Source organism: Aethalodelphis obliquidens, unplaced genomic scaffold, assembly GCF_003676395.1.
Source record: "Aethalodelphis obliquidens isolate GAN/ISIS:26980383/991018 unplaced genomic scaffold, ASM367639v1 scaffold1, whole genome shotgun sequence".
Lineage (NCBI taxonomy): Eukaryota > Metazoa > Chordata > Mammalia > Artiodactyla > Delphinidae > Aethalodelphis > Aethalodelphis obliquidens.
This window is the reverse complement of record NW_020837945.1, coordinates 105436418-105462207: the sequence shown is the minus strand read 5'-3', so window position 1 is coordinate 105462207 and position 25790 is coordinate 105436418. Positions and strand designations below refer to the sequence as shown.

Below are 25790 nucleotides of genomic sequence, written 5' to 3'. Positions count from 1 at the left end.
GTTTCCAAATATAGTCACATTCTGAAGTACTGGGGGTTAAAACTTCCACGTATGAATTTGGAATGGGGGACACAATTCAACTCAAAACATCTGCTTTGCTGCTAAATCCAACATACACTTTTCCACCCTTGTTTTGCTTAATCCTTCAGCATCACTGGACAAAGATATCCACCTCCCCCTACAACTCTCTCCTCTCTTCCTTCCCTGTCTCCATACTCCTGGTTTTTCTCCCATCTCTCTGGCTGCTTCCCCTCAGTCTCCGCCACAGACTCCTCTTCGTTTGTCTTGCCTTTAAATGTTGGGGCTCCTCAAGGCTTTGTCCTTGTTTTCTCTTCTTCTCTGACACACTCTCATCCACTTCCATGGCTTTCCTTACCATCTTTGTGCTGATGCTATCTAAGTCCCTGTTTTCAGCCCAGCTTCTCTGCTGAGCTCTAGACCCAAATACACAGTGTCCATCTAATGGACATTTATCTATGCTTGGATTTCCTGCAGGTAAGTCAAATTCAACAGGTTAAAACTGAATCAGCTGTCTTCCCACCTTCTCCAAACCTGCTTTTCCTCTGTGGGCTCTAGCTCAGGGAATGGCACCTTGTTCACCCACTTGCTTATTTTAGAAGCCTGCAGCTTCATCTTGACTTCTCCTCCTCCGTCATCCTCCATATCCTTTTCCCTCCTACATATAAATTCTGTCTCCTAAAAGACTCTTAATATTCTGCTGCTTCTCTTCATCTCCATTGTCACTCTGCTTGTTCAAATCACCATCTGATATTTCTAAAATGCAAATGTGATTATGCCCCCCTCGCCCTGCACTTAAGATACTTCAGTGACTTCCCATTTCTCTCAGGATAAAGCCCAAACCTCCTAATATGATGCCTCTGTGATCCTCCCCCTGCTTCCCTCACCCTCCCTCATCTGCAGCTTCTTGCACTCTGTGCATTCTCTGTTCCAGGTTTAGCCCAAATATATCACAGCATCTCTCACCTATGGGCTGTTCCCCTGCTGGGAGCTCTCCTTGCCCACCTGCTCTGGCCTGGTTTCAGCTCTTAGAGATCACTCTCTGGGTATCTGGGCCATGTGTCCCTTTATGTAGCCTTATAAGACTCTACAGCTTCCAGCTCTTCCACGAGACTTCGAGTTCCCTGAAAGCAGAAACGTGTCTGTCTTGTTTACCACTGACACGTAGTAGGTGCTCAGCACCCCCAAGAGAACCATTAAATGGAGCACGGTCAGGACACAGATTATGGGGACCTTCTTCCTATGACTTCTAGGGGGAGACCTGCTTTCTGTCCACACAGATTTTCCTACACCATAAACCACTCTAGAGAGCCTGTGTGATTCATGGAAAATGGCACATTGAGCCCCAGCCTCCAGGAGCTGGACTCACAAAGGAGATTATTTGAAAAGAGCCAGGAGAGAGGCCTTTTCCTCTACATTTGAGCCATAGAACCACTAGATTAACCAGCATACATGGGCTTCCAGGCCAGCCTCAAACAAAATTGGTAGAGTCTATGGAAGCTCACAGGATAGACAAGTGGATTTGAAAAGAACACAAAAGAGAACTCTCTGACACTCTCTTGTGTGGTAGAAAAAGCTTACGGCTATCAGATGCAAGGTTTTTATTTTTCATTCACCTACAAATCTTTATGGAGGGACTTCTCTAAGCAAGGCTCTGTTCTGGACACACATGGTTAGAACTGAGCACTCCAACACGCACATACAAGAAACCAGATCCCCAGAAGTGACCAACCTATAGAGTTCAAGAGCCTTTTAAGATTGTACGCCTGTTGTAGTTATCTTATTTCGCAAAGTCAGGGATGTTTAAATGTCAAGGGCATGCCTTTTGCTAAAAAGGAATATTTACAAAACTGAGAGTATTGCTCCTCCAGATATTTTTACAAGAGTAAATAGAAGCAAAGTAACTGGAGCTAAAGAAATAAAGACACTATACTTGGAAGTCTGAACAAGTGGAATGTGAGACCAAGAATTCTCCTCCACTGGGACATTCCTCCTAGAATGTGGAAGGGGCTGTTCTGATGTTAACTGGTGTGTCTGGCATTGTACCCAGTAAATTCCTGAGGACACAGAAGTGGAGACACAGAATTGCAGAATTAGAAAACACCAAAAGTAGGGGCCTAGACCAGTGAAAGTTCTCTTAGCTGCTCCTGGATAATGGTTTAATGCTTGTTCCAGTGGGGAGAAATACACAAATGGAGGAAATCAATTGATATCTGGAGTCAAGGAGTGAGCAGAGCAGGCAGCTGCCTAGCACTCCTCCCACTGCCCTCCTGGCAGGAAGGAAAGACTGGTGAGATTTCATCACCAGAGAAACTTATTTCTCTGACTTAGAGTGAAAGCCTTAAGGTAAACATGAGAATGCTTGCGGGAAGCCAACCAAATTTGCACTTTGTTGACTTTTGTCTTCCCTTCTTTCCATCCTCAGTGTGAACAAAATACTTGGGAAAGAATAGAGGGACTCTGCAGCCAGTGTCGGGAAAGTCAGTCCTCCCTGCGCCACGCCCTCACTCAGCTTATGGGTTCAAGTCCCATAGTAACTTCTTCCTTTGCACACACTGCTCAACTGCCCACGGCCATAAGCTTAAATTTTCCTTTGTTCACATTTTGCCCCCCCCCCAAACAGATAGTAATATATTTGAAGGCAGGAGTGTCCCTTGCACATTAGAGATGCACACTTCATATATATCAAAACACACAATGGGCCAGTAAATCTCTGAGCGAGTCAGAAAGAAGCGCTAGAGGCAAACAGTGTTGGTCCTAAAATTTGTTAAGCGTTCACGATGTATGAAAAATAGTAGGGTTTTCTTTCGCTTTCATTCATTCATTCAAACCTGTGCCTGTACGTTGGGTGAAGACACTCATGGATCTCCATGTTGACAAGAGGCTCAGGGAATAGAGCCTCTGCACAGACACCCCCACCTATCCGTGTGGCTCTGGCGCCTTCCCTAGTTGTTATGATGCTTTTGGCTTAGAAAAAAAAGGATGAAACAAAGTTCAATTGAAGTTCATTGTGTGTGTTTGTATGTTTCCTTAGAGCTTACACTTGGCAATCCTCAAGGGAGGACTTTGGCTGAACCCTGTGAACTAGGGGGAAAGAATTACAAAAGTCTGGGACTAGTTGACCAGAAAAGTCCCTGTGGTCTGACAGATTGCCATTTCCCACATGTTCCTCTTCATCGGAGAAATGAGTCTCAATTTCAACTGGCTCCGCTGCTTCTTCTGGATCTTTCCTCCATGTGTCTAAATCATATGCTTCTGTATTGATTTTTCAGATTTAGATATAAACTCTTGACTTCCTGCTGTGAAAGATAAGGATTTGGCACTCTTGTTCTGCCCATTCTTCCAATGTAACTGTTTCATAATTTTTTTAATTAAATCAATAGTCAAGGTTAACACTGTGGTGATTATTGTAAATATTTTTCCCAGCTCAGGCGAACTGATAATGTTTCCTTTGTAATGCAACATTTATTTTTCTCCCTGGAGTTCAAAATTATCTTGTGATTTATAACTATTCCGGATGTTCTTTCAACTCTTTGCCAGAATTGTTAATCTCCTCGTAACAGTCAAAGGTGTCAGGTAACCTGTTGATGTTTTACTTTTTTTTTTTTTTTTTTTTGCAGTATGCAGGCCTCTCACTGTTGTGGCCTCTCCCGTTGCGGAGCACAGGCTCCGGACTCGCAGGCTCAGCAGCCATGGCTCACGGGCCCAGCCGCTCTGCAGCATGTGGGATCTTCCCGGACCGGGGCACGAACCCGTGTCCCCTGCATCGGCAGGCGGACTCTCAACCACTGCGCCACCAGGGAAGCCCTGATGTTTTACTTTTAACACAGCCCCTCTGGAGCCCACTGGCCTCCTGCTCTGATGTGTCATCCAACTCTCCTGTGTTGAATCCCTGTTTCTTGAATCCTATGTCTTCTCTTTCCCTGGTTTACTCCCTCGTTTGGGTGGAACACATCCTCCAGTAGCTTCCCAATAAAGCCTGCTTGGATTCTATTGATTTTTTTTTTTCTGTCTTTATATTTTTTTAAAACTGAGAACTCATTTTTATTCTATAAGTAGTATTTTTTCATTGGTGCAATTATCTTCCATTACCTCTCTGAAGATATTAATTATGATTTTCCTGAAAGTTTATGCTGTTCTTTGGGCTGCCTTAATTTCCTCTGAATTCCTGTGTTTGATTAGGATTCCCAATAATCATGGTCTATAAGTCTTTTCTTTGAGCTCAGTTACCCTAAAGAAGAACTTTCCAACCTGTAGCTGGTGGTTCTCACCATTCATTCAGCATGCCAACTTGCCTTTAAGCTCCTTCTCCAGTATGTTTTCTGTTGGATGAAGTAGATGCCTCACTGGTGGGGTGGAGAAGTGATCCAGGGGTCCCCCTGCATTTAGTACAGCCTCTTAACCCACACCCCACCTCCTGAGAGGTTCCTGGTGTCTCCAATCCTGTGCCTTTCAGGGGCTCTATGGGGCCAATCTGTTAGCTTCCTGCCCCCTATCTGCAACTCATGCCTGGTCTCTAAGTCACTTCTTACTTGCTATCTGCTTTCCAGTTTCCAACATTTTGTTCACATCTCTCTCTCCATTCTTATTGCCTTTTCTTTTAGCTTTATCCTTGAGGATTTTGTTGCCTTTAACAAAATCTTTATATAGTGATGAGGTTTTGAGACAGAATGGAGGCAAAAGAGGGTGTTTAATCCACCATGTTCACTTGGAAGGTTACCCCATCTTTCAATGGAAAAAAAGTACTTAAAATAGATTCTATGACCATTCCACCTAGTTTGAGAAAGTTGTTAAATCATCGCATCTATAGGTCTAGTTCACGACCCTCGCTCAGCTGTGTGCCATGTAAAAGGTGAGCAGTTACTGCTGGTTGACTATTTGAATGAATAAATGAATCAGGTGTTTACTGGTAGTGCTGTTGGCTCCTTTGGAAGCTAAAGGACTCTGGAAAAACTCAGAAGGCGGGAGAGCACAGTAGGTTCAGTGAGATCAGGAACAGTGGCTCCACATCTGGTTGGATCACTTGGGAAGCTTCTAAAATTACAGATCCTCGAAGGTTATTCCAGAACTAATTGAATCTGGTCCTCAGGAACTGGGTCCTGAAATGCAGTTGCCTTCTTGTTACATTAGAAAAAGAAACCTCTGGTGCCTAAGGCACTGCAAATCATATACTTTTTTTGTTGTTTGCAACTGAAAGCATTCCTAACAGATACATGGGGCTTGTGGGAGTCCTGAAACGTGGAAGTGGGGAGGGTGTCCAATCAGAGCAGTGTGGAAAGGGCTTAGCAAACATCTCCAGGGGTATGCTGCCACCAAAAGCCTCCCAGGAGGAAGGGTGCTGATGGGGAGCCCTCTCAGGTGCTCTCCAGGTTCCTGATGCTGACCTGTTCCTCTCCAGGTGCTCTTACCTGCTCCTCCCCTTGCCCAGCCCAGCAGACCTACTCTGGCCTCCCTGGGAGGCACTGGGGTGCAGTTGTCTGGCAATTCCTCTAGTCTCTCTCCTTGTTCTGTTTCTCTACATGCTTCATGCTCTAAGCCTCACTTTTTGCTTTTCTAAAGCTGCTTTGGAGTCACAAATCTCAACATTAACTATTTCTGGCTCTTTTCAATCACCTTCTATCAACTTTACTCTTTCATGAGGTCACTTGGTCACTGTATAAGGAAGCAGGGAAAGAAAAATCCACAGACTAATATCTCAAGGTAACATCTCACCATGTTTGTTAATAATAACCTACTCATTGTTGAATTCACCCCTCCAGCCGCCCTCAGCAAGAGAGGCTGGGTTTACTTCCTGAACTGCTGGAGGTGGATTATGTGGGATCCTGCAGAGATGGCAGAAATACAGGGAGTTCTGGGGAGAAGGCTGTGGCTGGAATCCCAGGGAGTTCTCCCAGCACTAAAGAAGAGTAAGGGGGTCTTTTCTCCTGGAGGAAGAGGAAGTGGGTGAACTCTAGGGCCAAAGCCCTATGTCAGGGAGAGGGGACACCTCAAAAGAATGGTGCACGTTCTTTGATGGTTAAATGTAGTAGAGTAATATCCTGTTCCTAGAGACAGGGATTCTAATGCAGAGATTGCGACCTCTGACCTGAGATTGTGCCCTGAGTAGGCAGTGTGTGTTACGGTGGCAGGCACCAGGTGACTCTGCAGACTCGATGGAGAGAGTTAAATGATCCTCATGTAACAATAGCTCTTGGGGCAGAAATTAGTCATGACACAGGGAACCAAACGATGTGCTCCTTGCTGGGGAGGAAACCAGCATTTTAAAATCCTCTACATATTTACCATCCTTTGGACCATATTCCTGGAGCGCTTCACTGTTCTAAGTGTCTGAGGAGGGCTCCTGAGGGACCAGGTACCTGGTCCTTTGACAACAAGACTAGAAGCTAGAGGATCCCAAGGCAGGACAGGGCCCTGGTGATCTGCTGACATTAGAATTCATTTAGAAAAATGCAGATGGAATGCAACTGTCTCACTTAATGATGTAATAAACACATAGTGTTTTACTTGAAGTGCCTGGAGATGTTTCCTTGAGGTCTCACTAAGCAAGAGATCTAGTGGGATGGATGCAGCTCACTGTCCAGCTGCTGCCCCTTCCTGACTGTCCCTGAGGCAACTTCAAGGCCAATGGTGCTCAAGAAAGTCAGGTGGTTTGCAATAATGAGTTCAGAGTTAGAAGTGAGTCACTCTTCAGATCAGTTTTGAACTTGATCAGTGACTTCCCTCAGTGGATTTCAGATCTGTCAATTTTTTACTTTTTGTACTTTTAAGTTAAAGCTAAGTTATTGTGTGTGTAAGCATTTGAGATTGTGTTATTTTTCTGGTGGATTGACCTCTGGTCATTATAAAGTGTCCCGCTTCCTGCTGGGTGATGCTTCTTGCCTCACAATTTACTGTCTGATGTTAGGAGAGCTACCCCAGCTCCTTTAGTAAACATTTGCATGAGAACTCATTCTCTCAATTTCCATCTTTCTGTGTTCCTATATTTCAAATGTGTCTATTTTTTTATACAGTATTACAGTTTTAGCTTTTTACTTGGATTAATTTATATTAGTTCTTGATATAGTTGGGTTTATAGTGACTATCTTACTATTTGTTTTCTAATTAACCCGCCTGCTTTATGTTCCATTTAAAATTTTTCCCTTCCTTCTCTTGAATGACTGAAACATTTTTTTATCATTCCATATTACCCCTTCATTAACATGTCATAGATTTCTTTACTTAGTGTTTTCATGTCTTCAGTGCTGATCTCTGGCTACATACTAAGGTATTACTTTCAGTTCCAGGTTTCATAGGTTGAAGAGGAAAAGTAGCAAACTTTCTGAGTGCTAAGAGGTGGGCAATAGATGGTTTAAGCTTAGAAATTAATGGTTGGATGGATAAATAAAAATGGAAGGCTGAACTAGGTAATTCTTTGAAGGAATCCATGAGATACATGGTTTTACATGGAAGGGACTACATTTGCAACAAAGGAAAACACCGTCAGTGGTGTTTACAACAGTTAACTCCTTTTAATTTGCCTTCTGGTTTTGATCCAATAACCAACTGCTATTGGAAATTTATACTGGATTACCCATGAGTATCTCAAATTCAGTGTATCCTCCCTCTCTGCCCTGGCTCGCTTCTCTGTACTCTATCTCAGCAATAGCACCACCATCGACCAGGTTGCCAAGCCTAGAACCTGGGCATCATCTTTGACTTCCCCCTCTTTCTCATCTCTTTTTATCACCAAATCTGACCGCCTCTATATTTTAAAGGTCCCTCACATCCATCCACATCCTCCATACTCTTTCTTACTGCCTCTACCCAGTCTTTTCTATTGCTAAATCACAGAACAGTGCTTAATGACTCAATTTGCTAAATGAATGCTCACAGAAACAAACATTTTAAGACAAACAAGACTACCCTCTTGCCATATCAATTAGCCTCTTTTCAGATACTAAAGGCCCACAAGGGGTTGGGGGTAGGGGAGACCTGATACAACAGGAAGGACTAGTAACAAAGAGCATTACAAAGGATACAATGATTTAACTCTCAATGGGTCCTATACTAGCCTCTGCTTCTTTCCTCATGTTAGGAAACATAAAATGCTCTCCTTGGAGGTCATAATAACCGAAGTGAGTAAAACTCTGAAAGCCAATTTTCAGTTCCCAAGTGTACTGGCTATCGAGAATTTTCAGTGGACCTGATGGATCAAAGTAATGCAAAAAAGCGGGTCCTCCAGCCCCAGGGTTTTATAGCATCTATAAAACATGTTTTATAGTTTCTGCTCAATTTTATGCTGTTAAGCTAAACATTTGATATCATATGGCACTTTAAGCACATTGATTTATGGTAAGTCAGCAATTGCATCTGTAATAAAAAGCCCAAAGTATGGGTTTTTAAAGTAATCTACTGTATTTATTATTGACATAAATGGTTACCTGCAGTCCTCTTGATCATCATCTTAGATTTAACTCATGTATTAAAGATATTATGTTTCCCACTCAGCAAGGTCATCACCAAGGTGAAAACTATACATGGTTGGAAATGAAAAAGATTAAATGTGTAATGATATTTTTCAAATAAATGATATATAGGATTTCACCTTTCTACATTTCTGATTAATAATCATATTCTGTTTATTTTTTATACCCGCCTCCTTCGCCCAGTCCCCAACTCTGGCAGCCACTAATCTTTTCTTCATTTCTATAATTTTTTTATTTCAAGAATGCTGTATAAATGAAATCAGTTTGTAAACTTTTGAGATTGGCTTTGTTTTTTCCATTCAAATATAATTCCCTTGAGGTCTGTTTAGTTTTATGTGGATTGTCTCATGCTTATTTTGCCAGCATGGATACAACTACGCTGGCATAATTAAATTAAGAACTACTTCAGTATAAACCAAAGTAAAGAGAGTCTAAATTCAAAGTAATTTCATAACAGGGAAACATTATTTATAATTGAGTCCATTTTAATGAGAGAAAAATGTTTATTTTTAGATAGTGTTAAAACAAGTTTGGACAAAAATGCATTTAGTTCATCTAAGAGGTGGTTGGCAGCATAATTAAAAAAACACCCAATATCCCTAATGCTAATTTAAGAGATGTTTTAAACGTTTGAAAGAAATTATGAAAAATTTGGAGAAGATTCCATTTTCATTTGCAGAATGCATATTTTTAGTATGTAAGCATTTATTGAGTTCAGCCTATGTGTATACAGTAAGGCCAAAAGGAAGGGAAAAAGAAAATTTGCATGGGCCAAAGGCACAGATTTGTATTGCTTTCCTTTGACTAGCTTGTGTGTTCCTTGCTATTGTTCTCAAGATATTGTATGTGGGCTTATTTTTGTTTTCATAAATAAATTGAAAGTTTGACAAAGGCTCTTTCTTTTCAAATACTTCAACAAAGGGAGGTGTACAATTTCATTTCAGGGAGTGTTGGCAGGCCATGTCATGAGGTCCCAGGTTTAATGATTTTCTAGGAGGACTCAAAGGACGCAAGGTAAGTTGTAGTCGTGATTTATTATAGAGAAAAGATACAAAGCAAAATCAGCAAAAGGAAAAGGTGGATGAGGTGAAGTCTGGCATCAGCTTCTAAGAGTCCTCTCCCAGAGGAGTCACAGAGGACACTGAATTCCCCCAGCAGCAAGCTGTGACAATACATATGGAATGTTGCCAACCGGGAAAGTCCATTAGAGATGCAGTGCCTAGAGGTTTCCCTGGAGACTGATCACACAGCACTCTATCTAGCACGTATCCCAATTCCAGGCTCCCAGAAGGAAAGCACGTGTTTACCATAAACTACACTATTTGTACAAACGGTTTGGCACAGTGAGCCTCATTTATCAGTTAATGGATGGGAACCCTCCTGAAATCTAAGTTCCCAGATGCCAGCCAACGGCCAACCTTGCAAGCGTTTTCAAGTAAAGCAGGGCAGATGTGCTATGTTAACTCTTCTCTGTACATAAGGCCCTTTAGTGTAACACCTATCAATTTGATCTCCATCTCTGACTGTGTCTTGGAACACACATGGGTAACAGATAAGGGTTATTTGTTGACTCTCAGCTAAATAACAAGGCAGGGACAAATGAAGAAGGAAGTGACTAGCAGACATGCCTCTTTCTCCTAGCAGAAGAAAAAAAAACAGAGCTACAACAAACTTAACAATAAAAATCAACACACAAAACTTTAAGATTAAAAATACTATAAAAAATGGATTCACATTCACTATCCTTATTGACAAACTCTATATTGTGGCTTGAGATAGTGATAATGATATATAGAGCATCCCAGTTAACAAAATATCTAAAATATTATTTCATTTTAAAATCTCATCTTTTAAAATGTGTGTGTGTTCATTACTATAAGGTACTAGTACTGTGATACATGCATACATTTTGAAACTAAATAAATATGCATATGTGAGGATTGTGCACTCAAACAGGTGGTTAGCAACCACAGTCGTCCCTCAGTATCCATAGGGGATTGGTTCCAGGACCGGCCATGAATACCAAAATCCACGGATGCTCAAGACCTGCAGGTGGCCCTTCATACCTGTGGATGTGGAACCCGCAGATATGAGGGCTGACTGTACTGCCTTTGGGTCATAAAATTTTAAAACTGGAAAAAATCACATAGACTCAGCTAAATTTCCTCATTTTATATTGCAGCATTATTCACATTAGGAAGATATGGAAGCAACACAAGTGTTGACAGATGAATGGACAACAAAATGTGTGGTATATAAAATGGAATATTATTCAGCCATAAAAAGAAGGAAATCCTGCCATGTGCTACAACATGGATAAGGCTGGAGGATGTTATGTTAAGTGAACTAGCCAGACACAGAAAGACAAATGTCACATGATCTCACTTATATGTGGACTTTTTTAAAAAGTGGAACTTATAGTAGCAGAGGGTAGAAAGGTGGTTGGGTACCACAGGCAGGGGTGGGAGTGGAAGAAAATGGGAGATATTGACCAAAGGGGATAAACTTTCAGTTTCAAGATGAATAATTTCTGAAGACCTAATGTACAGCATAGTGACTACAGTTAATAACAAAGTACTAACAGAAATTTGCTAAAAAGGTAGATCTCAAGTGTTTTAACAACACACACAAAATATGATAACTATGTGAGTTGATGGATATAATAATTAGCTTGATTATAGTAATAATTTCACAGTGTATACATATATCAAAACATCACATTGTATACCTTAAATAAATACAATTTTAATTTGTCAATCATATCACTATTAAGCTGGGGGGGGGGCGGGAAAAAGTAAGAAAATTGAAGCCCAGGGAGATGAAGTGGACTTGTCCAAGGTGATAGAGAAGTTAGTGGTAGGGCCAGGCTAGAACCTGGATCATCCTTGAGCCAAGGAGGAATGTTTGACAAGATCCAGGATCTTTTGGAGGAAGGAAGGAATGAGCTACCTTTCTCCTTGTCCCTGTTTCCCATGTGTCATCTTGCCTTGGCATCTTCTTTTCCATATTATTCTTTCTCAGGGGGACTGGGCTGCCATAGCTTGCCTCATCTGGAGAGAGGGGAGGGGGATTTATGCCCAGTTCCTTCTCTGATAGGTGACTTCACCTTAGAGTATACATGAGACATTGCTGGTTAGACGTTGGCCAGGATTACAATTGCTCAGAACTGTGGCATTAGTACATTATTAGACATTATTTTACTCCTTTCCCAGTTAGTTGGCTGGAATTGGTGAGAACTTAAGTTAGCCTGGAGCATCAGTAGTAATAATCCCTTATGTTTTCACAAGGCTTCCCCAGCTATAAAGTATTTTCCTCCACGTAGTATCAATTGGTTATTGCTTAAACCACTAAATTTTGGGTAGTCTATATAACCAGAAAAGAATGGATAGAACTATTCATTCTGTCCAATAATAAAAAGACAATCCAATTAAAAATGGGCAAAGGATCTGAATAGGCATTTCTCTAGAGAAGATCTATGAAGTCTAATCAGCACATGAGAAGATTCCCAATATCATTAGCCATCAGGAAATGCAAAGCAAAGAAATATGACTTCACACCCACTAGGATGGCTATAATAAAAAAAGACAAGACAATAACAAGTATTGACAAGGATGTGGAGAAGCTGAAACCCTTATACATTACTAGTGAGAATTGAAACACATATCCACAAAAACTTGTATAAGAATGTTCATAGCGGCTTCATTCAATATAGCCAAAAAGTGGAAACAATTCAAATGTCTGTCAAGTGATGAACAGATAAAGAAAATGTTGTATATTCACACAATGGACTAATATTTGGCAATTACAAGGAATGAAGTACTGATATATGCTACAACACAGATGAAACTTGAAAACATTTTATAAGATGAAAGGAGCTAATCATAATATACCACACATATGACTCCATTTGTATGAAATGTTCCAAACAGGCAAATCTATAGAGACAGAAAACAGATTAGTGGTTCCTGAGGCCTGGGTGGGTAGGGGACAGTAAGGGGAAATGGAGAGTGAATGCTAATGGGTAAAGGGTTTCCTTCTGGAGTGTGGAAATGTTATAAAATTAGATTGTGGTGATGGCTGCGCAACTCTGCAGGGATACTAAAATCGATTGAATTGCACACATTAAATGGTTGAATTGTATGGTATGTTAGTGGTATCTCAATAAAGTTATTTTAAAAGACCTCATTGAGAAAATAAAAATGCAAGCCACAGACTGGGAAACAATATTTACAAAATATAATCTGATTAGAGAACTTACATCCCAAATATATAAAAAAAACTTTTACAACTAAATATTGGGAACACAAACAACTCAATTTTGAAAAAATGGGGGAGAGATTTGAATAGACAATTAACCAAAGAAGATATATAAATGCTAAATAAACACATGAAAAGTTGTTCAATCAACATCATTAGTCATCAGGGAAATATAAAGCAAAACTACCAAGAGCTATTACTACATGTCCTTTAGAATGGCTAAACTCAAAGAAAAAACCTTACAATACATAGTGTGCATGAGCACGTGGTGTTACTGGGTCTCTCATACATTTCCGTTGGGGATGCTGAAAGGCACACCCAGTTTGCATAGCAGTTTGGCAGTTTCTTAAAAACTTAAGTACGCTTACCATTCAACTGACCAATCCTACTCACAGGTATTCACTCAAGAGAAATAAAAACCTATGTTTTTACAAAGACGTATGCACGATTGTCCTTAACAATTTTATTCATAATAGCTTAAACTGGAAGGAACTCAAGATTTCATCAAAGGTGGTTGGACAGACAAACCATTCTATATCCCTTCAAAGGAATAAAAGGAATAACTACTGGTGCACACAACAATATGGATGAATCGCAAATGGCTTATGTTAAGTGAAAGAAGACAGATAACGACGACTACATACTCTATGATTCTGCTTATATAAAAATCTAGAAAAGGCAAACTGTAATGAAGGGAACCAGATCAGTGGATGTATAGGGACAGGAGTAGAGGAAAGGATCAACTGTAATGGGCCGTGAAGGACTTTTGGGGGGTGATGTTTTGATGTGGGTGGTGGTTACATAATGGAATACATTTGTCATGAGTCATTGACTTGTACAGTGACAAGGTATACATTTTACTGAATGTAAGTTATGCCTTAATAAAAGTGATTAAAATTTTTAGACAAAAATCAAAGAAATGTGGGGTTTATGGAGGTAGTGAATTACTACAGACTGAAGGTTTGTTTTCCCCCTAAAATTCAATGTTAAACCCTAATCCCCAACGTGATGGTACTAGAAGGTGGTGCCTTTGGGAGGTGGGATCAGTGCCCTTATAACAAAGAAGCCAGAGAGCTTCCTTACCCCTTCTGCCCATGTAAGCATGCGGTGAAAAGAACCAGGAAGCAGACTCTCACCAGATACTGTCCCTGCCGGCACCCTGATCCTGGACTTGCCAGCCTCCAGAACTGTGAGAAATAAATTTCTGTCATTCATAAGCTACTCAGTCTATGGCATTCTGTTTTATTCAATAGTAGCCTGAATGGACTAAAACAGGAATTAACAAGGGATTATTGGTGGTAACAAACTGCAATTCACCAATGTGAGCCAGTCCTTATGTGAGGTACATATGGATGAGAAGTTAAGACCCCTGTGACTCCCAGAGCAGGGGTCTGGCCACTACACCACATGTTCAGTTCTTTTTAGTTTGTATAGTATCACTTTATACAAATCCAAAGCATTGTGAAAACGAGTGAAACATGAAGGAGTTATTATTTTTTTTTTTTTTTGTGGTGCGCGGGCCTCTCACTGTTGTGGCCTCTCCCGCTGCGGAGCGCAGGCTCAGCGGCCATGGCTCACGGGCCTAGCTGCTCCGTGGCATGTGGGATCTTCCCGGACCGGGGCACGAACTCACGACCCCTGCATCGGCAGGCGGACTCTCAACCACTGCGCCACCAGGGAAGCCCATGAAGGAGTTTTAAAAGCAAATATGTTGAGTTATGACACAGTTACTGGACAGTACCCTCAGAGGCAGGGCATGCTCCAGGATTAGCCTGGGTTAAGTGAACCCTGAGACAGGGACCTGAGAGGTAGAGAAAAGCAGTAACGTGCAGGCTTGAGACTGCTATCCTGAGGCCCTTGGTGGTCATCTGAGAACTTGGATTTGGGGAAGGATCCCAAAACCCTTTTAAGAATGGTTCACTGTGCCTAAACTGTGCCAATAATGTGGTTTGTGCTAAACACACGCTTTCCTTTTGGGAGCCTGGGATTTGGGCACAGGCCAGGCAGAGGGTGTCCATGTGACCACCTATCATGAAAGACATTGGACAGTGAGCTTCTCAAGAGCTTCCCTGGCAGACAGCATTTCACACACAGCGTGTCACAACTTGTTGCTGGGGGAATGAAGCACATCCTGTGTGATTTACTGGGAGAGAAGTCTTGGAAGCTTGTTCCTGGTCTTCTGGACTTCACCCCATGCACCTTTTCCCTTTGCTGAGTTTGCTGTGTGTCCTCTAGCTGTAATCTATCAAAACCACGAGTACGAATATATTCTGAGTTATGTGAGTCCTTCTACATAATCATTGAACCTAGGGGTGATCTTGGAGACCTCAACACAGGAGGTGATCCCAGGAGACACTAAGAAGGGAAGGGATGATGGCCTTAAAGGTATATATTGTCAAATAAGTTACCAGAGTGGGTGAATGGGACAAAATTCTTCTGGGGAATTTGGAACGATTGTAGAACATGCACTTATGTGGCAAGGGGGGATGTAATATTTATCCACCAACTCCTGAGTTGGTATTAATTATCTGGAACTTCCAGCCTACCCTGTGCATGGGCCCAGTAGGCTCTGGTGGCCACAGCCAGCCCTGAAGCCAAGAGCTGCAGCTGGAAGCATGCCATGTGCCTGTGGAGGATACGGTGGGGCACTTCTGCTACCGCCCCTAAAAGGCATGAAATCAAACATGAAGTAGGACCATTGCCCAGTCTTTCCCAAGGTGCTCATCACCTGTCTTAGCAACACAGGGAAGATGGATTACTTGTGCTTCATTCCCACCAGAGAGGCCCTTCCTTCCAGGAGAGGGCGCTGTAAGCTGCAGCCTCGCCCGAGGCACCATGAGCACAAGGGAGAGGTTGCCTTATCTATTCAGAGATGTGGTCCTTCTTCTTCCCTCTCCACCCTCAAGTCCTGGGCACAGGAATCCCTGCTTTGGTTTACTGTTTCTTGTTTCACCTCTTTACTAGCTCAGTCTAATGAGTAGGTCAATGGGAGGTTTCCTCTCCCACAGAAGGGGCACCTAGGCGGACGGAGCCTCCTCCATCAGGCTACACACTGAGCGATAGTCTGCCTGTCTGGGTGCTGTGTGGGTCCACTGGGGCTGATCCACCTTGTCTGCTCTTGGTAGAGTTCCCACACTCCCCAGAACTCTCTGGCTTACTTACAGTTTCCTCACTCTGCCTTTTCCTACTTACGTAGCTAGAAATTCATCATCCGTCACATGGGGATATTAAGAGTACCTACCTCAGAGAGTTGCCACGAGGATTATGTCAGATAATACAAGTGCCTAAAACAGTGCTTGGTACACAGTAAGCACTCAATAGAGTTAACTATTATTATTAGGTATTTATAACTAGTTGGCAGATGTGTATTTATTAGAAGAATAGAACGCCCAGATTGCTTCAACTTGCTCCTTGCAATGCATCAGCAGACTAGCATGGTAATGGATTCTTCAAGAACTCTCAGCCGATTTCCAATTTCAGCTTTTTCAAAACTGTCAGAAGTTCTAGGTAAAATACTATTCCTCTCAAACAGCTGTGAGTGATTTACATGTTCAACTCCTAAAATCAAGGTTGCTAGGAAGACTTAGTGACATTCTTGCTCAAGGAATGGAAGGTAATAAAGTGGTAACTCTCCTAAGTTCACTGTACCCTCTACTATCCATACAGTTTAATCTTCTCTTTTTTAAAAAAAAGTCCAATATTTACAGAACAGATTTGAAAACTCCTCCCCCTCCAAAACCACCTGTGGGGAGAAGAGAGAGGCCACGGCCAAAAAATTCAGAGTGCTCACATGAGAAACATACAGAAGCCACAGGGCCTCATGGGCTCCGTGAGACAGCCAGTCCTGTGGTCACACGTGATGAACAACGAACGCTTAGCAAGCACAGCCGAAGGAAGAGGGTGCTCCTGAGAACTCCCCTGTGAAGACTGCACTTCAGGTGATCTTGGAACAAGAGCACAAGCAAGAACCTCAGGCGGCCTGGCAACTGGAACAAAGGCCCAAACAGGACTGAGCCAGCAGGTGACAATGTGTGGCAAGACTTCCCCAGTGTGGAGGGAAAGGTTCAGAATGGAGATGAGCTCTCTGCCACCCCTGCCTGAGGGCTGTCATCCGGAGGGATTTACCTGTTTATACCAGAACTCAGTGTGTATCACTTTTGCCAGTTTTACTAATCATGGTTATGTTTACTGAATACTGAGCTTATACCAGAATGGGGAGTGGGGCTATCCCAACTAATGTTTTGTGGTCTTTAAGATTCTTCGAACCTTTTTTGATGTATCCTAATTTGAATATGCTATCATTTTTCTGCTGGGAGTCTCCTGATAAAATATCTATTTAAAAATAACTATATTTAATTAATTTTGATAACAAATATGCTGGATTGATGACAAATAACACAGCTCTAATCCCTGAATTTAACCTTTTCTTTCTCTCGGATTTGAAAATTACCTGCTTTTTGAAGTAAACAATAATGAATCCTAAAGAGCAACAATAATGAATATTTAACTGCCCTAGATTGGCTAAGATTTCTCTTTCCCTTTAATGCACAAAGTAACTAATTCAAGGATTCCCCAGTCCTTAAGATCGACCTCGCCAATTTAAAAAAAATGTATAAATGCTTCAGGAATTCATTTAAAGATCAATTTTACGAAGGTAGTGTTAGGAGAGGGACTGCAAGAGCTAAGCTAAAAGATTTGCATTTCGTGTTTGTATACTGTCCTAAGTAAAAAAGCCAGTGCCCTCGGCTGGAGAGGGGTCTGTAGAAGTGCAGGGAAACCCTCTCCATCTAGTTCTCTGAACCTGTACAGGACATTTCATCAAGGACAAAAATGCCAAGCTCTTAATATTTACGTACATCAAAGAGCTACATGATCATCGTTTAGTTCTCACTGCTTATGAAGTTTGTTCTTAATTTAGCTGATTTTAGGTATCAGCTGAAATCTACTACACAGCTTAAATCAGAACATGCTGAATTTAGACCTTCAAAAAGCTCCCGCTCACTCCTGTTAAGCATGATAGTCTTGGGCTTTTCAACTCTTGCCTACTTTATCTAATGAACACATGGGGTGGATTTTTAAAGAGGGTCATTGTCCTAAAATATACGAACTGAGAGGGTTGTACTAGAATTTATCCCTTAAAGTAGCACAAAAGTGACATCCACTGGCCAAACAGCTTTCGTGACTATGGGGGAGAGAGCTCACCTCTGAGGAGTGACAAAGAAAGAGAACATTCGAAGACAAATGCTCTACATAGCTGAACACATCTATCCAAAAGCAAATGATTTCCACCTTTAAAAATTTATATCCACTATTGCATACACTTCTTCACATTATTTTTACAAATCTATGCGGCATATGCCAATCCATATTGGCAAAAATTCAAAGGCTTGACAACATACTCTCTTGGTCAGGCTGTGGGAAAACAGGTATTTTCACAACACAAAATGTTACAACCCCTCTAAAGGGAAATTTTTCAATATCCAACAAAACCACATATGCATTTATTCTTTGACCCAGCAATCGCACTTTGACCCTGAGAAAATTCCAACAATATAAAAATACATATGCACAAAATTATTTATTGCAACTTGATTTATAATTGCAAAATACTGAAAACTTAATAAATGCCTCAATATAGGAAAGTCGTTGAAAAAACTATGGTACATACATACAATACAGTACTATGTAGGTAAGAGAAAGAAAAGAAAGAGTAAGATCTATATGAACTGATATGGGGGGCTTTTCAGGATAGATCATTAGGCAGAGAGAAACCACTTTTAATGACTGACATTGGTAACAATACTTTTTTTTTTTTTTTACGTAATCCAGGAGATAATTTAAATTTTTAGTGCTAGAAATTTGTGGTGAATCAGGCATGGTAAAGACGGATGAGAAAAGCATTTCAAGCCAGGTATGATACCTGTGATACCTGTCTTTGTCTTTCATGGGCCAGCCCTCTTGATACACTCACTAATGCAATCTATCAGGGATAGTCATTCTATAGATAGATAGATAGATAGATAGATAGATAGATACATACATACATACATACATAGGTAGATAGATACATACATACCTACATACGTAGATATATCTGCTTCAGATAGATATCTGAAGCAGAAAATAAAAATGTCTGGGTTTAGGTATATGAATTGAATCACACATTGACTCTGCCATTTGCAGTATTTACAGACAAATCACACTTGAACAGATGACAGCAGGTGGACCAGAGTCTAGTAAGACTGTTTACTTCAAGATTTTACACTGATCTGTTTGACATGGGTGTGTGTTGACTCAAATTTCAAGCTTAGAGTAGGGAAGACATTACTGCTTCCCAGACTGTGAAATCTGCCATGCTTCTGTAGAGGTATGCTCCTATTTCCCTTTCTATCCTTGTTCTTCCAGCAGGCTGGTCATTTAAATTAGATTATATTTAATTTAATCTAATTTAGTGTAATTTTTTCTCATCCTTTTTTCTCTTAGAATTTCAGAGGTATCTTTATTGTATAGTTTTGTAACAGTACTAATTTTATAGTACTATATTTCTTTCTTCTATTAAGCTGTGGTTTTCTTAATATTTTTCCTTAAAAAAAAACCAAAAAACACCTGTGCTGCAGGAACTGGGTGCTGGTGAGCCTGTGCACTCAGAAGCCCAAGGAGCATAGGAGACCTGGGGGCGAAACCCTTTCCATCTGAGATGTCTCTCCTGCGCCATCTACTGACAAAGCTCAACTGGTGCCAGTTGGAGAAGGAAGCATATTTAAATGGTCACAGAATAGGTGAAAAGGATGAACTGGAGCTCAGACAGTAAAACCATAACCTGCATAAGGAGTGTCCATATATACTTCCTATGGCTGTTCCTCTAACAGCTTAATTCTTTCTTAAAATATTTGCTCATCCTTTGTCTTTCTCTTCTTCAATATGTAATTCATAAGCGTGTGCACATATTTTTTATTGCTTATATTCATATATACACATACATATTTATACGTGTATATATTTTTCTATTTTACCAAGAGAGAGAGTTCCTTTAGATTTTTCCAATTAGAAAATGTAATATTACCTATTCTTTCCTGACTCCCTTCACCTGTTATGAAGGAGGAAAAATATGGTGAGTTTATTTTTGCAATTAGACTGTAAAACAGACTTCCACAACTGTAGTAGACAAATAGGCAGATAAGTGTATAGGCATATGAATGAATGCATAGCTGGACACATACAGAAAGAGAAAAACAGAAATAGTTTGAAAGAAGAATGCATACACAGATAACGCTCATAGTAAGAGAGATATAACTATTAAAAATTGAAGTCTGTAGGACATAAATTTAATCATTGGTGTTAGAAATCTGGGGCAATTTTGGATGGCATTTTATCCTAGGCATTGTACCTATCTTTGTGCCCCATAAGCCAGACTTTTCTCCTCTTCATCCTGACATATTCACCAACTTAGTATTTTTGGGAGCAGGTCCCTTAGATTTTTGGGTTTTTTTTTTGCGGTACACGGGCCTCTCACTGTTGTGGCCTCTCCCGCTGCAGAGCACAGGCTCCGGACGCGCAGGCTCAGCGGCCATGGCTCATGGGCCCAGCCGCTCCGCGGCATGTGGGATCTTCCCGGACCGGGGCACGAACCCGCGTCCCCTGCATCGACAGGCGGACTCTCAACCACTGCGCCACCAGGGAAGCCCCCTTAGTTTTTAATTAGTTTTCAAAACAGATAATAATGTGCCCATCTGTATAAATGGAAACACACGTATGTATTTACTCTTAGACTTCACACGCATGTACTTACAGCTCTAACAGTCATGCTGGCATCTGAGGGTCAGAGGCTCCGAGCTCTGAGGTGTAAGAGTTTTCCCCTTCCCAATTTTTATTCTTCCCAGTGGGAAACCTCATATGCTGCTGTACCAGCACACTCATATTTACTTTCTAAGGCTGCTTTTACAAGGTGCTGGTTTTGGTGTTAGTCTTTTCTTATCTTTTCTTCTTCATTTTGTAATTCTGTATTACATATCTCTTTATTATTGTTTGGTCATATTGCTTCACATAGTTCCAATACTTCCATAGATTTTTGCATTTTTAATGAATTTTTTCATTCAGTGGAATAGTCATATATATATATATAAATAATGTAATATCTTTTGCAATCCTTTTCCTTCTTTTAACCAGTGGTTTGAAGTAAGTTATACAGTACTTTACTTTTAATCTTCATTCACTCACTAATTTGTATTGCAACAAATTCTGCTCCTTCAGGACTCGAGTTTGCCATAAACAAATGAGGAAAACAGAATTATTCCATGGGAAGTGTGTAAAATAGATCTAAATGATTCTTATGTATTTTGCTATATAATAAAAAGCATTATTTACTGAGCATGTAAACATTCTTTCAGACCTTTAAAAAAAAAGTTTGGCTGCAGAGGCTGTGATCCACAAAGACTACTCTTTGGCTTTAATTATTTTATATTCAAGACTTTGTACCCAAAAGACATTAAGATTAGTATTTATTGTTCATATTTTTCCACATGAGGACATGGACATGCTTAAAAATCCCACTATCACTTTGGCATCCCAGTGAGTTATGCAGGTCACAAATATGATTCTTACTGATAGGAAAATTAAAATCTGAAATGAGCCCAAATCATATAGTGAATATCTTGTTTTACTGAAAAAAGCACTTCTATTTCAAGCAACTTTTAAAATTATGCTTTATGAGGACATCATTTTAATTTTTTGTTATGCTATTGTTCCTTATAAAGACTGAATTTTCTATTCTGGACAAAGGAAGTAGATATTCAAAGTGGACTTCCTTGCAAATGTATTGTTGAGAGAAATGTTAATGAATGAACAGGAACATTACCTGAGTCCCAGAGCTAAGAGGTGAAGGAAGAGCTTTCTCCATACCAGGGACAGTCAAAGGCAAGGTAACAGGCAAAATGTGTGAAAGACACAGGTTCTCAGGTCACGATGGTAATGTCAAAAAAGAAAAGAAAAGAAGAATGATTAGTAGGTGAATTAGCTAAGGCTCCCCAGACCTCCTAGTGGATGCCTTTTCATGATCTGGTCCACGAGTTTTGCCAATTAAACTCTAAAGTATAAAGGCAATCTTATACTACTAAACCACATATTTTTCTTTTAAAAATTGGTACCTCATTCAAATAAGGATCTACAAAATTTTCATTCTGATCATATAAACTTGACCAGAGACCTATAAAATATTTGTTATGAGTTGATAAATGGAAAAACCAGACTTAAATTCTAGTTCCAGGACTTAAATCAACCTAAAAATTATTTATATTATATCCAAAGCTTTCCTTGGCACATATTCCACACAGAATTGGATGAAGCTGATATGTCAGTTGATGTGCTTTTGAATATCTTTCTAAGCCTTTGCATATGATGTTGCTTTTGCCTGAAATACCTTCAATCTCCTCTTCCTCCTCCCTCAGTCTTCTCTGTTCTTTGAGATCAAGCTCACTTATTACTGCTTGTCCCACGTTAGAAACTCACACTGCTGGTGGGGAGAGGTGGGTTTGGGGCAGACCCAGGAGGGAAAGAAGACACTGACAAGGACTATATGGTTTCCAGCTTGGCTTCCGAATAGGATGGGTTTAGGGGAATGTTTTGACCCACACAGCCCTCAGGATGAGTGGTAGGAAGCAAAGGCAGGTGAAGGCTGAATCTAGAACTCAGATTTTTGAGAGAACCCTATCCTCTTCTCTGCCTGTGGGGCTAACTTTGCTCCAGAGGCTACAGCCATCCCCACACCAATGAAACCAGCTGATCAATCTAATGGCCTTGTGTCCTGGCCAGATGATAAAATCTACACCTATACCCTCATTCCTATTTTTCCATCACTCGGTAATTTTAAGTGTGACTTGCTTGACTCATAAAAGGTCGATGAAGGTAGAATAAGCATGCTTATTGTACAGGCAGGAATGGGCTTTTCCATGGCAGTATGCTTTCCTTATTACACCACGAGCTGGTGCAACTCTCCCCGGATTTAAGAGCCTCATCCATCCACTTCAGCATTTTTTCAAGCTGGGTCCTGTGCAAGGTGTTTGAAATACAAAGATGCACAAGGCTCTCATGAGGTTAAAGTCTGGTGGACATAATTTCAGACCTACATAAAAGTTGTAAGACTAGTACAAAGAATTCCCATATATCCTGTACCCAGATCCCTTAAATGTTAACACTTTACATTTGATTTCTTTCCCTCCCTCTGCATACCTATACACATATACATACATGTATGCATACACACACACATTTTTTGGAACTGTTTGAAAGTAAGCTTCAGGTAAGTTGGTACTAAATATCTCAGTGTGTGTTTTCTAAAAGGAAGTATTCTCTCTTTCATAACCACAGTGTGATAGTCAAAATAAGGAAATGACATTGATAGAGTATAAATTATCTGATCATAGGCCTTATTCGGATTTTGTCAACTGACCCAATAATGCTTCTTACAACTAAAGAAATTCTGGATCACATGTTGTAGTCAGTGGTCATGCCCCGTTAGTCTGCTTTAATCAGGAACAGTTCCTTAGTCTTTTATGACATTGACTTTTTTAAGGAGTACAGGGCAGTTATTTTGTAGAATGTCCCTCGATTTGGGTTTGTCTGATGTTTCCTCATGGTTAGATTTAGGCATGAGCTTTTTTTTTTTTTTTTTTTTGCGGTACGCGGGCCTCTCACTGTTGTGGCCTCTCCCACTGTGGAGCACAGGCTCCGGATGAGCAGGCCCAGCGGCCATGGCTCACAGGCCCAGCGGCTCCACAGCATGTGGGATCCTCCCGGACCGGGGCACGAACCCGTGTCCCCTGCATCGGCAGGCGGACTCTCAACCACTGCGCCACCAGGGAAGCCCTAGGCATGAGCTTTTGGTAGGTCTACTACAGAGGGCTGTATCCATTTCAGTGCATAATATCAGGAGGCCCATGATGTCAGTTTATCTCAGTACTGGTCATATTACCTTTGATCACCTGGTTCAGGTGGTGTGTGTGCCAGGTTTTTCCATTATTTTTTTCTTTTTATAATTAATAAGTGTCTTGTGAAGAGATACTTTGAGACTATATATGTATCTTACCCCTCCTCAAAATTTCACCCACTAATTTCAGCAAACATTGATGATTCTTGCCTGAATCAGTACTATGATGGTTGCTAAATTGTGATGTTTTACCTCCATCGTTCCTTCTACATTTGTTAGTTGGGTCTCCACTGTAAGGAAGAGCGTTCCCGTCTCCCCCTTTTTTGTTTGTTTAGCATTTACCCAGGTCCAAGGTAAGAATGTGCACTATTTCCACTGCTATCTAACGCTGAACTGGAGGTATTAGCCAGTGCAGTTAGACAGATGACGCCCAACCCTTTGCCTCCTAAATGTACCTGTCTCTGAACCCTGTACTTCCTGTAAGTCCTATACAGGATCCACGGCCTGCTCTGCTTGGTGACACTGTGCATACCCACACAGCTCTCCCTTACAAGAGTACGCAGTAACTCCAGTTTTGTCTTTTTTAATTCACATGTTGGACGGTTGTCTCATCACCCTTTGACAAACCAAACCCCAAAACTAACCGAAAAGATCATTCTGATTTGCTGTGTGGGCAACATATCACAGAAATGCAACAGTGGAAGTAGGAAACCCAATTAAGGCTGCTGAAAATCTTGTGTGGGAAGCAAATCCCTGGAGTTCTGAGAAAAAAAAAACCATTTACACTAAAAAACTCTATGGAAAAATATACCATAAACATAGTCAAAAGAAATTACCTCACGTCACTGACAAAGCCAATTTCATCAGTAAGAGAAAGCAAACGACTCATCTGAAAACATAAGCAAAGGATATGAAGAGAATTCCTAGAAAATAAAACGACTCATCTGAAAACATAAGCAAAGGATATGAAGAGAATTCCTAGAAAATAAACTTGTCACATGTGGTGATGGCTACCTATTGGATAGTACAGAACAGTGATGGGGCTGGATGAGTGGAAGAGAGCCCAGGACTGGATTTTGGAGCCTATGAACATTTAGAGTTCAGGTAGAAGAGGAGGAGATGACAAATGAGACAGCAAATGAGAGCCCAGTAAACTAGGAAGAAAACAAGGCAAGTGTAGTGTCAAGGAGGCCATGAGAAGGGGGCTGTCAACTGCATCAACTGATGCTGAGAAGTGGAGTAAGATGAGGACAGAGAAGTGACCACTGTGATTGGGAAGATGGAGTTGTTAGTCATCTAACAAAAGTCAGCTTTATTAGACCGGGGGCTCCTCCTTTGGAGCTGAAGAGACCATGGGAGGTGGAAAGCGGAGTCCTCTTGTGCAGACATCTCAAAGGCAACACATTCCAAACTGATCTAACTTCTCTGGCATCCTCCCCCACTCTCTTCTCTTCCTATATTCTGATCTACATTGGGGAGCCCACACTAGAAATCTGGGAGATGTTCTCAAATCCTGCCTTTCTCTCAGACCTCACAAGCTATTACTCACAACGTCATCCATTTCACCTGCGAAATACTTAATCTGTTTCCACTCCTCACCCACCCCCCGCCGCCACGTTACCCCCAAAGCTAGTTAAACTGTACACTTACTCTCCCTTTCCCGAACGCCTTTCCCAGGCATTCCTATGGAATTCAGTGCTCATTTCAGCCGCTGTTCTCACTACATTCATCCATTAACCAAACTGGTCTTTAAAGTATCAGTTTCTGTCGATCTCTCCAACTAAACCGTGAACTCTTTGAGGTCCAAGAGCTTGTCACACTCCATTTTGTATTCCTAGTACCTGGCACGTAACTTGATACATCATAAGGTGCTCAATCAACTGTGTGTTATTAAGAAAAGCCAAGCTGGCTGCGGAGAGCAACGCTGCGAGAAGGGCGGCGGGCGTTTTCGCTTCCTTCGCGGTGGGATCACGCCTGGCGTCGGGCCGGAGGGGAGGCCCGCACTTTCTCCGAAGGAGCGGCGCGGGGACGGCAACGAGAGCAGGGCAAGAAACGAGAGGACAGCGCGGTCGACGGTGGAAGGCCCGGGTTCCGCGCCTAGACCGCTGCTGAAGAAAACGAACGTCGCC

The 25790-nt window shown here is 41.3% G+C and overlaps 2 long non-coding RNA genes across 2 annotated transcripts in view; both read right to left on the bottom strand.

Moving 5' to 3' along the window:
- The window catches only part of LOC113623728 (uncharacterized), a 46246-nt gene extending 22859 nt beyond the window's left edge, over positions 1–23387 (bottom strand). The window contains exon 1 of the long non-coding RNA XR_003434032.1: positions 21595–23387. This is a non-coding gene — a long non-coding RNA (uncharacterized LOC113623728). The remainder of the gene's footprint in view (positions 1–21594) is intronic.
- A 383-nt stretch (positions 23388–23770) lies between these two features.
- Positions 23771–25784, bottom strand: LOC113623732 (uncharacterized). The gene is made up of 2 exons (XR_003434033.1): positions 25312–25784; positions 23771–24550 (listed from the first exon to the last, which is right to left on the bottom strand). It is a non-coding gene; the product is annotated as an uncharacterized LOC113623732 (long non-coding RNA).
- Between the last annotated feature and the right edge of the window lie 6 nt (positions 25785–25790).